Source organism: Papio anubis, chromosome 14 (assembly GCF_008728515.1).
Source record: "Papio anubis isolate 15944 chromosome 14, Panubis1.0, whole genome shotgun sequence".
NCBI classification, from domain to species: domain Eukaryota; kingdom Metazoa; phylum Chordata; class Mammalia; order Primates; family Cercopithecidae; genus Papio; species Papio anubis.
Window position 1 is genome coordinate 46,898,242 of NC_044989.1, and position 13,945 is coordinate 46,912,186.

The following is a 13,945-nucleotide window of genomic DNA, read 5'->3' on the forward strand; positions in this document are numbered from 1 at the left end:
TTGCTGTTGTGAATAGTGCTGTGATGAAAATGTAAGTGTCTTTTTGGTAGAACATATTTGGATGTATACCCAGTCATGGGATTGCTGGTTCGAATGGTAGTTCTGACTTCTTTGAGAAATCTCCAAACTGCTTTCACAGTGACTGAACTAATTTGCATTTCCATCAGTGTAGGTGCATTCTACACTGCACTGGCTTCTACAGCGTAGAAGCATTCCCCTTTTCCCACAGCCTCACCAGCATCTGTTATTTGTTTGACTTTTTGATAATAGCCATTCTGACTGGTGTGAGATGGTAAGTCATTGTGGTTTTGTTTTGCATTTATCTAATTAATAATGTTGAGCATTTTTTCATGTTTGTTAACTACTTGTATGTCATCTTTTGAAAAGTGTTCATGTCTTTTGGCATTTTTTAATGGTTTTTTGTTTGTGTGTGTGTATTTTTGTTTTTGTTTTTGTTTTGAGATGGAGTTCCGCTGTTGTCACCCAGGCTAGAGTGCAATGGCACCATCTCATCTCACTGCAGCCTCCGCTTTCCAGGTCAAGCGATTCTCCTGCCCCAGCCTCCTGAGTAGCTGGGATTACAGGTGCCTGCCACCATGTGCAGCTAATTTTTGTACTTTTAGTAGAGACAAGGTTTCACCATGTTGGCCAGACTGGTCTGGAATTCCTGACCTTAGGTGATCCACCCATCTCAGCCTCCCAAAGTGCTGGGATTACAGGAGTGAGCCACCACACCTGGCCACAAGTTACTTGGTTTTTGTTTTCTGAATTGTTTTAGTTCCTTACAGATTGTGGACATTAGACCTTTTTCAGATGCATAGTTTGGGAATATTTTCTCGCATTCTGTAGGTTGTCTGTTTACTGTATTGATAGTTCCTTTTGTGGTGCAGAAGCTCTTTAGTTTAATTAGGTTCCACTTGTCAGTTTTTGTTTTTGTTGCAATTGCTTTTGAGGACTTAGCCATAGGTCTTTCCCATAGCTGATGTCCAGATGTTATTTCATAGGTTTTCTTCTAGGACTCTTACAGCTTGAAGTCTTACATTTAAATCTTTTATTTTTATTTTATTTTTTTAGACAGAGTCTCCCTCTGTTGCCCAGGCTGGAGTACAGTAGTGCAATCGTGGCTCACCACAACCTCCATCTCCTGGGCTCAAGCGATTCTCATGTCTCAGCCTCCTGACCTAGCTGGGATTACAGGCGCATGCCACTATGCCTGGCTAATTTTTCTATTTTGGGGACGGGATTTCACCATGTTGGCCAGGCTGGTCTTGAGCTCCTAGCCTCAAGTGATCCACCCACCTCAGTCTCCCAAAGTGCTGGGATTACAGGCATGAGCCACTGCACCCGGCCCCTTACATTTAAATCTTTAATCTATCTTGAGGTAATTTTTGTATATGGTGAAAGAGGTCCAGTTTGATTCTTCTGCATATGGCTAGACAGCTATTCCAGCACCATTTGTTGAATTAGGGAATCCTTTCTCTGTTGCTTATTTTTGTTAACTTTGTCAAAGGTCAGATGGCTGTAGGTATGTGGCTTTATTTTTGTCTATTCCATTCCATTGGTCTATGGGTCTGTTTTTATACCTGTACCATGCTGTTTTGGTTACTGTAGTCTCCTTATAGTATAGTTTAACTCAGGTGATGCGATGCCTCAGCTTTGTTTTATTTGCTTAGGATTGATTTTTTGGTTCCATATGAATTTTAGAATGGATTTTTTTTTTTTTTTTTTTTTTTTTTGAGACGGAGTATTGCTCTGTCTCCCAGGCTGACTGCAGTGGTGCAATCTCAGCTCACTGCAACTTCCCTCCCAAGTTCAAGCAATTCTCCTGCCTCAGCCTCCTGAGTAGCTGGGTTACAGGTGCCCACCAACTATGCCCGGCTAATTTATGTAATTTTAGTAGAGATAGGGTTTCATCATCTTAGGCAGGCTGGTCTTGAACTCCTGACCTTGTGATCCACCCACCTCGGCCTCCCAAAGTGCTGGGATTACAGGCATGAGCTACTGGGCCTGGCCGGATTTTTCTAATTCTGTGAAAAATGATGTTTGTAGTTTGATAGGAATAGCATTGAATCTGTAGATTGCTTTGGGCAGTATGGTCATTTTAATAATATCGATTCTTCTAGCTCATGAGCTTGGAATGTTTTTCCATTTGTTTGTGTCATCTCTGATTTCTTTCAGTGTGTTTTGTAGTTCTTGTCCAGCTCACATTTTATCTTCATACTTTGAGTAGCCTCCTTCCATGAATGGATCATCCAGTGGCCACACTTAGGTTCTCCTATGGAGATTTTTGTTGTGTTGTACCTCAGAACCGTCTCCATATTCTCTAAATAATAATAATGATGGTCATAAATTGAGTAGAAGTATTTACTAGATGAGGAGGAAAACCCTAAAACAAAACATGAACATAAAATATTTTTAAAAGGAAGGCATACAAACAGACACTATAACAAAATAAGATGACAGAATTAAGGCCTTATGCCACAGCCAAAGTTGAAAAATACAAAGCAGAAAAAAAAGGTTAAAAACATGAAAGAATTAAAGCCAAACAACTTTTATCAAAATAAATATAAAAGTGATGAAACAACTTAATTGTTAATCAGATTGTAATATAAAAGATGCTAGAAACAAATGCCAATAGAACACTTAAATACATTTTACATATTCATCCATTAGAATATATAGCTGTCAGAACGACGTTCTGTGTGTGCAGAAGTTTATGTATCCATATGGAAAACACAGGAAGCTAATAGTACTGTTTTTCTCTGGAGTGGGTGTAAGGGTAAAGTAGAGACTTAACCCTTTACATCCTTATGGCAGCCTTCAGATACCTTTTAACTCCCAGTTCCCTTACCTGGGGGTGTGCATCCTAGAATCCTTGACCCATTAGAAAATATACTGTAGACATCATACTGTTTACCCTTTAATACTATGTATGTACTTCATAAGAACAAGCATGCTATCTTACCCAAGTACAGCTACCAAGTTTAGAAATTTAACTTTGACATAATACTTTACGTCCATATTTCAATTTCATTTGCTGTTTTATTGGTAATTTTTTTTCAGCTCCATGATCCAGCCTAGGATCATACGTCGTATTGCCGTAACTCTCTAATCTGGAGCAGTTCCCCAGCTCTTCTTTATTTTTTGTAATAGTAATACATTTGAAAAATACAGGACAGCTAAAGGATGGCGTGTCCTTCAATTTGGGTTTTTCTGATGTTTCCTCATGGTTAGATTTGGGTTGTGCAGTGTGGGTTGAAACACTGTAAGTGATATGTATTGCAGGTATACATCCAGATGCACAGAATGTCCATTTGCCCCTTATTCGTGATACTAATTTTGATCACTTGGGTAAGATGTTGTCCAGTTTCTCCACTGTATCGTTATTGTTACTGTTTTTGCTTTTGCATTAGTGGGTAATTTGTGAGGAGAAACTTTGAGACCTGGTTGACAATTCTGTTCCTCATCAAATCTACCCCTCCTAGATTTAGCATCCTTTGACGATTCTTGTCTGAATAAATTTGTACTAGGATGTTTCCAAAATTGTGATTGTTCTAACTCCATTATGATTTCTGTATTAATTAGTTGTCATTCTACTGTAAGGAATAGGTTTCCCTTTATCATCAACTTCGAGTAAGTACTTTTTTCTGAGCCATTTGAATATTCCTTACAGATGTGATACCTCTTTACCCCAATTACTTAAGTTTGTATTTCCAAAGAACAAGGGTGTTTTCCTGCATAGCCGTAGCACAATTACCAAAATCAGAAAATTAACATTAATACCTCACTACTGTCAAATCTTTTTCATATTTTGCTAATTGTTTCAGTAATGTGAAAGAAAATCTGTTCTGGGATCCAGTCTGGAGTAGTATTACATTTAGTTGTCATGTGTGTAGTCTCCTTTATTCTGGAACAGTTCTTCAGCCGATCTTTCAAAATGCCAAGGTCATGGGCCAGTTGTACTTTTTTTAAAAAAAAATTCACTTTTATTTTACACTTGGGGTATATGTGCAAGTTTGTTTCTTGCCTTTCCCTATTCCTATTATATTGCGTGATGCTGAGGTTTGGGACACCATTGATCCCATTGACACCCAGGTAGTGAGCATAGTACCCAATAGGTAGTTTTTCAACCCTTGCATCCTCCCTCCCTCCCTCCTCTAGTAGTTCCCAGTGTCTATTGTTGCCATCCCATAGACTTTTTATAGAGTAACTCTTCATCTGGGTATTTCAGATGTTTCTTGATGATTAGACTGAGCTTATACATTTTTGGCAGGGATACCACAGAAGTGGCATTGTTCTTTTCAGTGCACCGTATCATGGTGTCAGTTGTCTCACTACAAGGATGTTAATTTTGATCACTTGTTTTAGGTGATATCTGCTGTATTACTCTACTGTAAAGTTTGGTTTTTTCCATTAAGCTAATAAGCATTTTGTGGGGAAATACTTTCAGATGATAACTATTTTGTTTCTCAGCAAACAGTCACACACTCATTTTAGCATCCAGTGATATTTCTTGGTGGAATTAATTGTTACTCTGGTGTTGCCAAGTGGGGATTCTTCCAATTTTATTATTATTACTACGTTTATTCTGTGGCGTTCTACTATAAGGAAAATCTTCTACTAAAGCCTTGGAATTAGCCATTTCTCCAAAGATCCTTAGTTTCTTTAAGTGGAGACAGATTTTTAGAAACTATGATCTGAGCCTCCTGGGTTGTCATTGCTTTTAGGCCCCTTGGACAGAAAGAGCTAGGAAACATATATTAGAAATCACAAGTTTTACTGGTGTCTCCAGTTCTGGTCCAACCCTACAGGGTTCTTCCTTGCCTTTCCCTATTCCTTCTTTTTATCTTCTTCCACAGTGAAAACCCTGGCAGTCAGCATTATCAGTGTATTTGTTCATTCACAAAACTGTGAATTTTTTAAGTGTTAGGTATGTATGCCTTTTGTAATTAAAAATAATTTTAAGTTTAAAAAAAAAAAAAAACTGGGTAAGCCCACAGGAGTATTACACATGTGAATGTCATTCATTAATATGTTATTACAGCAAACAGCTTGGGAATTTCAGTACATGTACTGCTTCCTAGATAAATTAGGCAAATGAGCAAATGGTGCCACTTCTTCAATTCAGCCAACATTTATTGGACTTCTACATTGTTCTCATCTCTAGCCAGACTGCTATTATTGGTTCCACAGTTTTTGCTCATAAGCAAGAACTTGATACAGAACCCATCAAACTAAGGCCGGGTACAGTGGCTCACACCTGTAATCCCAGCACTTTGGGAGGCTGAGGTGGGTGGATCACCTGGGGTTAGGAGTTCAAGACCAGCCTGGTTAACATGGTGAAACCGCGTCTGTACTAAAAATACAAAATTAGCTGGGCGTAGTAACACGCCTGTAATCCCACCTACTTGGGAGATTGAGGCAGGAGAATCACTTGAACCCAGGAGGTGGAGGTTGCAGTGAGCCCAGATAGCACCACTGCACTCCAGCCTGGGCAACAGAGTGAGACACTGTCTCAAAAAACAAAACAAAACAAAACAAAAAACATCAAATTAATGTGGAAGTGTAAAAATAAGATTGACAATAGGAAAAAGGAAAATATATTGAAAGAATAGTAACTAAAGGGAGAGAAGCAAAGTGCAGTGGCTTATGCCTATAATCCCAGCACTTTGGGAGGCTGAGGTGAGAGGATCACTTGAGCCCAAGATTTGAAGACCAGTCTGAGCAAGATGGTGAGACCCCATCTCTACAAAAAATTTAAAAATTAGCCGGGTACAGTGGCATGCACCTATTGTCCCAGCTATTCTGAAGGTTGAAGTGGGAGAGCTCCCATGAGCCTAGGAATTCAAGGTGGCAGTAAGCTATGATCGTGCCATTCCACTCCAGCCTAGGTGACAAAGGGAGACCCCTTTTCTTTAGGGAAAAAAAAAAAAAGGAGGAGACCAATTCAAAAGCAATGATTTTAGCAAAAAAAAAAAAGAAAAAAGAAACTGGACTAAGGTACTGGGAGAATGGAAGTCAAGGGGACAGATTTGAAAGACCTAATAGTTAAAGATTTGGCAGGACTCAGTTACTAAATGTGGGAGGAATGAGAAGGCCTTGCATGAATCATTGGGTCTCATTTAGATTGGTAATAGTAGGTCTCTCCACCAGATGGCAATGATGCTCTTTCTTAGTTTTTAATTTACCATGCTAAAATATTTGCAATTACAGCACTTTAAAGATCAAAGAGATAGACTTAAGTTTCTGACAACTGCCAGAGAAACTTGCTATACAACAATAAAAAGCCTGAAAAAAAAATAGATATATAAACACACATGTGCATATACACATGGAAATATATAAATATATAATTTAAAAACATGAGTATGATTAAACTATCAAGAAGTAATGATTATCTTCAAAGGCTAGAAAAAAAGGGAAATTACAAATTCAAAAAAAGTGCTAATGCTTGCCCTAGGAATAGCCACCATTCCCCTCTAAAACCTATGCTTTAAAGGGCATCATATGCATGGAAGACAAAGCCCAGGACTTGAGCAAGGTGAGGAGGTTAGATCAGAGATACGTGCGCAAAGCATGGAGCCCTGAAGAGCAGCAGTTTTAGTGTGTTTACTGGAATATCCCCTCACATATGCCGAGAAAGACAGTGGGAATACTTTTGTATCTTGGCCTTAGCCCCAGGAAGAGTGGGAAAGAAAAAAGTTGGAAACCTCTCCAAAAACTTAAGCACAAAGATCCAATGATAGAAAATATGACAAATAGGCCCGGCGTGGTGATTCATGCCAGTAATCCTAGCACTTTGGGAAGCTCAAGCAGGAAGATTGTTTCAGCCCAGGAGCTCAAGACCAGCCTGGGCAACATGAGATCCTGTCTCTGCAAAAAAAAAAAAAAAAAATTTAATTAGCCAGATGTAGTGATGTGCATCTATAGTCCCAGCTACTCAGGAGGCTAAGATGAGAGGACTGCTTGAGCTCAAGATGTTGAGGTTGCAGTGAGCCAGGGTCACACCACGGCACTCCAGCCTGGGCAACAGAGTAAGACCCTGCCTAAAAAAAAAAAAGCCAAGCTCAGTGGCTCATGCCTATGGTGGCACACACCTGTAGTTCCAGCTACTCAGGCGGCTGAGGTGGGAGAATCACTTGTGCCCAGGAGGTGGAGGTTGCAGTGAGCCATGATCACACTACTGCACTTCAGCCTGGGCAACAGAGTGAGACTCTGTCTCAAAAAATATATATATATTGATGTAAGATAGCTCATAACAGTCTTTGTGATCTTTGCTGCATCTATATTTGAAAAAATAGAAGAAATGGATAGTTTCCTTAAAAAAATAATAATTGAAACACCAGAATGAAGTGGTTTTATAGGCAAGTTATACCAAAATTCTAATAACAGCTAATTCCAAGCTTGCACAACTTTTTCAAACAATGGAAAAACGAGAATACTCACAACTCATTTAAAAGGCTAGTTACCAAAACCAAGCAAGTATTATAAAGAAAGGAAAATGATGGACCGGGCACAGTGGCTCATGCCTGTAATCCCAGCATTTTGGGAGGCCAAAGCAGGTGGATCACCTGAGATCAGGAGTTCAAGACCACCTTGGCCAACATGGTGAAACCCCATCTCTACTAAAAATAAATAAATTAGCCGGGTGTGGTTGCACACGCCTGTAATCCCAGCTACTCGGGAGGCTGAGGCAGAATTGCTTGAACCCGGATAACAGAGGTTGCAGTGAGCTGAGGTTGCGCCAGTTAACTCCAGCCTTGGCGAGAAAGCGAAATTCCATCTCAAAAAAACAAAATGACAGGTAATTATCACTCATGAGCAAAGACATTAGAAAAAAAATATGAAATAGAAATTGAGACATGAACAATAGAAGGAAAAGTTCTGACATATACCCAAAGTTCTAGAAGAACTTATTCTCTCTACCTTTATATATATTTAAAATTTTTCTTTTTTTTAATTTTTTTTCCTTTTTTTTTTTTTTTTTTTTTGAGATGGAATCTCGCTCTGTCACCCAGGCTGGAGTGCAGTGGTGCGATAGCTCACTGCAATCTCCGCCTCCTGGGTTCAAGCGATTCTCCTGCCTCAGCCTCCTGAGTAGCTGGGATTACAGGCACCTGCCACCATGCCCAGCTAATCTTTGTATTTTTAGTAGAGATGGGGTTTCACCATATTGGCCAAGCTGGTCTTGAACTCCTGACCTTGTGATCCACCCGCCTCGGCCTCCCAAAGTACTGGGATTACAGGCGTGAGCCACCACTCCCGGCCTAAAATTTTTCATAACATACCTGCTCTACCACATGTCAAAGTGTATTTTAAAGCTGAAATATTGAGACAATATGCACCAACACAAAAACAGACCAGGAGGAGGAAACTACATAGATGTAAAAGTGATATATGAAACAAGTAGTATTGTAGATCACTGGGGAAATTCGTCAGGAAATTCAAACTGGATTCCTATCTCTTAACCATACATGCACACAAAAAAAATCAAAGCCACAAAAAAAAGACAAAACCATTAGAGAACAACTATGAATGAGGTTCCATGTTTCAAAATTAATTTAACTTTTTTGTGGTTTCGACTTTGTTTTTGCTTCCACATCATTCACTTGAAGAACCAACTTCCTTCAGTAACATTCATTCAGCGTCATTTTGGATGAGATTAATATTTGCCAGACTCGGGCCGGGCGCGGTGGCTCAAGCCTGTAATCCCAGCACTTTGGGAGGCCGAGACGGGCGGATCACGAGGTCAGGAGATCGAGACCATCCTGGCTAACACCGTGAAACCCCGTCTCTACTAAAAATACAAAAAAAAAAAGCCCGGCCAGAAAAAAAAAAAAAAAAAAAAAAAACAAATATTTGCCAGACTCTTTCAAACACCAAGGATACAATAGTGAGCAAGACAAGCTGTCTGCCTGCACAGAGCTTGTGGTGACTATGCGAAGGTACATAGTAACCAAATAAACAAGATGCTTACAGAGTGTGAAAAGTGACAGAGAGTAACTGAGTGAGGAGTGTGGTCAGAGTAGGCCTCGCTAAAGCAGAGACATTAGAGCTGACACTTAAAAGATCAGACAGAGTTTGACATTTCAAGAGGGAAGGGTGTGCATAAGAACAGAGTGAGAAATGTCTTTGTGGGGAGATGTGAAGTGTGTGTTGTGTGCCTTGAAAACTTCCTTGGGTCTTCTAATACCCCCGACATTTTTCAGGCCCTTCCTTACTGCCTGCTGCCACCTCTGCGGAGGTAACTGGCATAGCCTACTTCGTATTACTGTTTTTTACCGTCACCAAATCTATCAATCATATGGTTAATATTTTCTGCAATTTTTATATATAAATTAGCATGAAAGTTTTAACACGAAAGCGTAGGAGCAAGCACAAACCTATCTGTGCCAAAAGAGGGCAAAACAGAACAAAAGTTCCTAAGGGAAGATAAGCTACACAAAGTCATAGTTTTGGCTTCAGCGTTTTGGAAAGTATACAAGAATACCTTTCTAGAAAGTCAGCAGGCAAAGTAACGAATGAGTATTGGGGAACCCAGGAGTTTGAGACCAGCTTGGGCAACATAGTGAAATCCCATCTCTACAAAAATACAAAAATAAAAAAATTAGCTGGACGTGGTGGCATTCTTTTTTTTTTTCTGAGGCAGAGTCTTACAGTCGCCCAGGCTGGAGTGCTGTGGTGCAATCTCAGCTTACTGCAACTTCCACCTCCTGGGTTCATGCAATTCTGGTGCCTCAGCCTCCCGAGTATCTGGGATTACAGATATGCACTACCATACCTGGCTAATTTTTGTATTTTTGGTAGAGATGAGGTTTTGCCATGTTAGCCAGGCTGGTCTTGAATTCCTGGCCTCATGTGATCCCTAGTCTCATGCGATCTGCCCGCCTCGGCCTTCCAAAGTGCTGGGATGATAGGTGTGAGCCCTCAACCCAGCCAGTACTCTGTTTTTTTTTTTTTTTTTGAGGCGGAGTCTCGCTCTGTCGCCCCCAGGCTGGAGTGCAGTGGCGCGATCTCGGCTCACTGCAAGCTCCACCTCCCGGGTTCAAGCAGTCTGCCCACCTCGGCCTCCCAAAGTGCTGGGATTACAGGTGTGAGCCACTGCACCTGGCAGCTTGCTCACTCTTAATGGAGTGGGAGGACCATTGGGTTGTTTGAAAACTCTGCTTGTATTTGTGGTCCAATTGACCATGAGTTTAATGTAAGGCAGAGTTTATCAACAGTGACACTAATGATATTTTGGACTGGATAATTCTTTGTTGTAGGAGGCATTTGTTGTGCATTATAGGATATTTAGCAGCATCCTTGGGCTCTATCAACTAGATGCCAGTAGCACACCTCCACCTGCCACCCCCAGTTTTGTGGCAATCAAAAATGTCTTCGGGATGGGTGCAGTGGCTCATGCCTATAATCCCAAGACTTTGGGAGGCCGAGGCAGGTGAATCACCTGAGATCACGAGTTCGAGACCAGCATGGTGAAACCCCATCTCTACTAAAAATACAAAAATTAGCCGGGTGTGGTGGCACACACCTATAGTCCCAGCTACTCGGGAGGCTGAGGCAGGAGAATTGCTTGAACCCGGGAGGCAGAGGTTGCAGTGAGCCAAGATCGCACCACTGCACTCTGGCCTGGGTGGCAGAGTGAGACTGTGTCTCAAAAAAAAAAAAAAAAGTCTCCAGACATTGCCATATACCTCCAATTGAGAAACACTAATATAAGAGTATCTATCTAGGATGTTGTGAGGAGACTCTTGAAGTTGGTGTGTTTAAGTGGTTCATACTGAAATAGTCATATTCTCCAGAAAATAGCCCTGTCATTTCCCTTGCCTGAAGAATAAAGTGCAGGAAGAGAGCAGGGAGCTCAAGTAGTCAATACACATACCTTCACTTATTCTCCCTACTTTAAGTACTTCATGCTCGCCCTCAACTGTGCTGGTGTTCCTTCACCCAGAAACCATCTGTTTTCCCCTCTCTGGAACCTAAACCTGTAGACATTGGCCAGAGTGTGGGAGGAGCAATCAACCAGTGGTACAGAGTGGGGGAAAGGAGAAATCCAGGAACTCATCTGACCCTCAGCCTTCATTCAACCAGTCTTCCTTAATCCAACATCCCAGTTCACCCCACTTCTAGAGGTCTCATCAACTCTTGAGCATTTTGACAATACTGGAGTGCATATTGAATTTGTTCTTATATTTACTTAATGTCCATTTACAATGTGGTTTTTCAAGCCTGCCAAGTAGATTACCACTTATCTCTCTGCTTTCCACCCTCCAAAATTTGGCTCCTTTGATATATTTTTTCACATCGTTATCCTTAGGGTTTATGCTAGCCCCACCGCCCCCACCCCATACTTTTTGTATAGTTTTAGTGGAAACACTTGGGAAGGATCAAAATTAAATGTGTTTCGGCCAAGTGCTATGATTCACGCCTATAATCCCAACACTTTGGGAGGCTGAAGCAGGCAGATCACTTGAGATCGGGAGTTTGAGACCAGCCTGGCCAACATGGCGAAACCCCGTCTCTGCGAAAAATACAGAATTAACGGGGCATGGTGTTGCACACCTGTAGTCCCAGCTACACGGGAAGCTGAGGCAGAAGAATTGCTTGAACCTGGGAGACAGAGGTTGCAGTGAGCTGAAATCATGCCACCACACTCCGGCCTGAGCAACAGAATGAGACTCTGTCTCAAAAAATTAAAAAAAAAAAAATAGGCCAGTCACGGTAGCTCATGCCTGTAGTCCCAGCACTTTGGGAAGCTGAAGTGGGCAGATCACTTGAGGTCAGGAGTTCAAAACCAGCGTGACCAACATGGTGAAACCCTGTCTCTACTAAAAATACATAAATTAGCCAGGTATGGTGGCGCACCCCTGTAATCTCAGCTACTCAGGAGGCTGAGGCAGGAGAATCGCTTGAACCCAGGAGGCAGAGGTTGCAGTGAGCCGAGATGGCACTACTGCACTCCAGCCTAGGCAACAGAGTGAGAGTCCATCTCAAATAAATAAATAAATAAATAAAATAAAGGGTGTAGGCATATATCAGTTCAAAAAAAAAAAAAAATCTGTTTCATTCTGTTTTCCAGAAGTGTAAATTTCATATGCTTTTGAGACTTTTGTCACATTTCTAATGGTTGCCAGACGTTGACTGTTACTTTGGAATGTGGGTTGTCAGGTGGAAGGTGATAGATATAACCTTCCTTCATTTTCTTCCCATCCTTCCTAATGTGTGGCCTATAGATAACATTATAATTAGATTTTGACACAGAAAGGATACTCTAATTAGTAGAAGTAGTGGGGACAAAGACAAGCAAAGGCATGGAGGTGGGAATAAAGAGCGAGATATAACAGAGGATGTGGGAGATGAACCTGATTGAAGTTGAAGTTCATGTTGAGGGACCATGGGAGATATGAATACAATAAATAGATTAGGTGGGACCAGATTACAACACCTAAAATACTGGATTGAAGAACTCAGATTGGATCCAGGAAATAGTAGGAAAGTACTATGGACTTTTTTTGTTGTTATTTTTTTTTAATGGAAACTTGCTCTGTTGCCAGGCTGGAGCGCAGTGGCATGATCTCAGCTCACTGCAACTTCCGCCTCCTGGGTTCAAGCAATTCTCCTGCCTCAGCCTCCCGAGTAGCTGGGACTACAGGCGCCCACCACCAGCCAGTTTTTGTATTTTTAGAAGAAACGGAGTTTCACCATGTTGGCCAGGATGGTCTCAATCTCTTGACCTCGTGATCCGCCCACCTCGGCCTCCCAAAGTGCTGGGATTATAGACATAAGCCACTGCGCCCAGCCAGACTTTTCATCTGAGAAATAATCTGATGAAAGTAGGTTTAATCTAATAGCTCTGACAACAGATGGACAAGAATAGGGAGAGAGTAAAGTCAAAGGAATTGTATAGGAGACTATGAGTGAAATCCAGATAGGAGTGATCAAGTACTAGGCCATAGTGGAGGAGATGGGCATGGGAAGGACAGATCAAAAAGTCATTGATGGCAGGTGGAGTGTTTTGGGCCTATAATCCCAGCATTTTGGGAGGCTGAGGCAGGAGGATTGCTTGAGCCCAGGTGTTTGAGGCCAGCCCGGGCAACATAGGGAGACCTCATTTATACAAAAAATTTAAAAAATTAGCCCAGCACGATGGCATGCTCCTGTGGTCCCAGCTACTCAGGAGGCTCAGGTGAGAGGTGCTTGAGCACAGGAGGTTAAGGCTGCAGTAAGCCATGATTGCACCATTACACTCCAGCCTGGGAGACACTGCAAGATCCTGTCTCAAGGAAAAAAAAGAAAAAGGAAAAGTCATTGATAGCCAGGCCTGGTGACTCACACCTGCAATTCCAGCACTTTGGGAAGCCAAGGTAGGAGGATCACTTGAGCCCAGCGACCAGCCTGGGCAACATAATGAGACCTAATCTTTATTTATTTGCTTGTTTGTTTTAAAGCCATTGACAAGGAAATTTTTATTGGATTTGTTACCTACAGCCAATATAGAAGTTAACTAGATGTCAGCCAAGCCTATGGAAGCTTGTGTTCTTGGATGACTAATCTAAAAAACATGAAATAAAATGTTTCATGGCATGTTTCTGTGGCAGCCAACCAATGTTACATGTGGCAAGACTTGTGCCCAGTAGAGCGTCACATGATTCTGGAGTGCATATTGGAGAGTCAGTTATTCGTTACTGAGAGAGGCCCACTCAAGGCAACTCAAGAAAAGAGAAAGAAAAGCTTTTGTACATCCACAGAGTGATCTTTCTGGAATGTAAGGATTCCTGAATAGGAACAACTGGCCTGGATTATAGAACTGGAAACACTTTCATAATATTGCTTGTACCTTTTCATTGAACACATCTTGTACAAGGCCTCCCTAGAGGCTATTCCAGGCCTTGAGGCCACATAACCCTTCTGACTGCCTCTCTGCCTGCATTTTCCCACTTGCTTT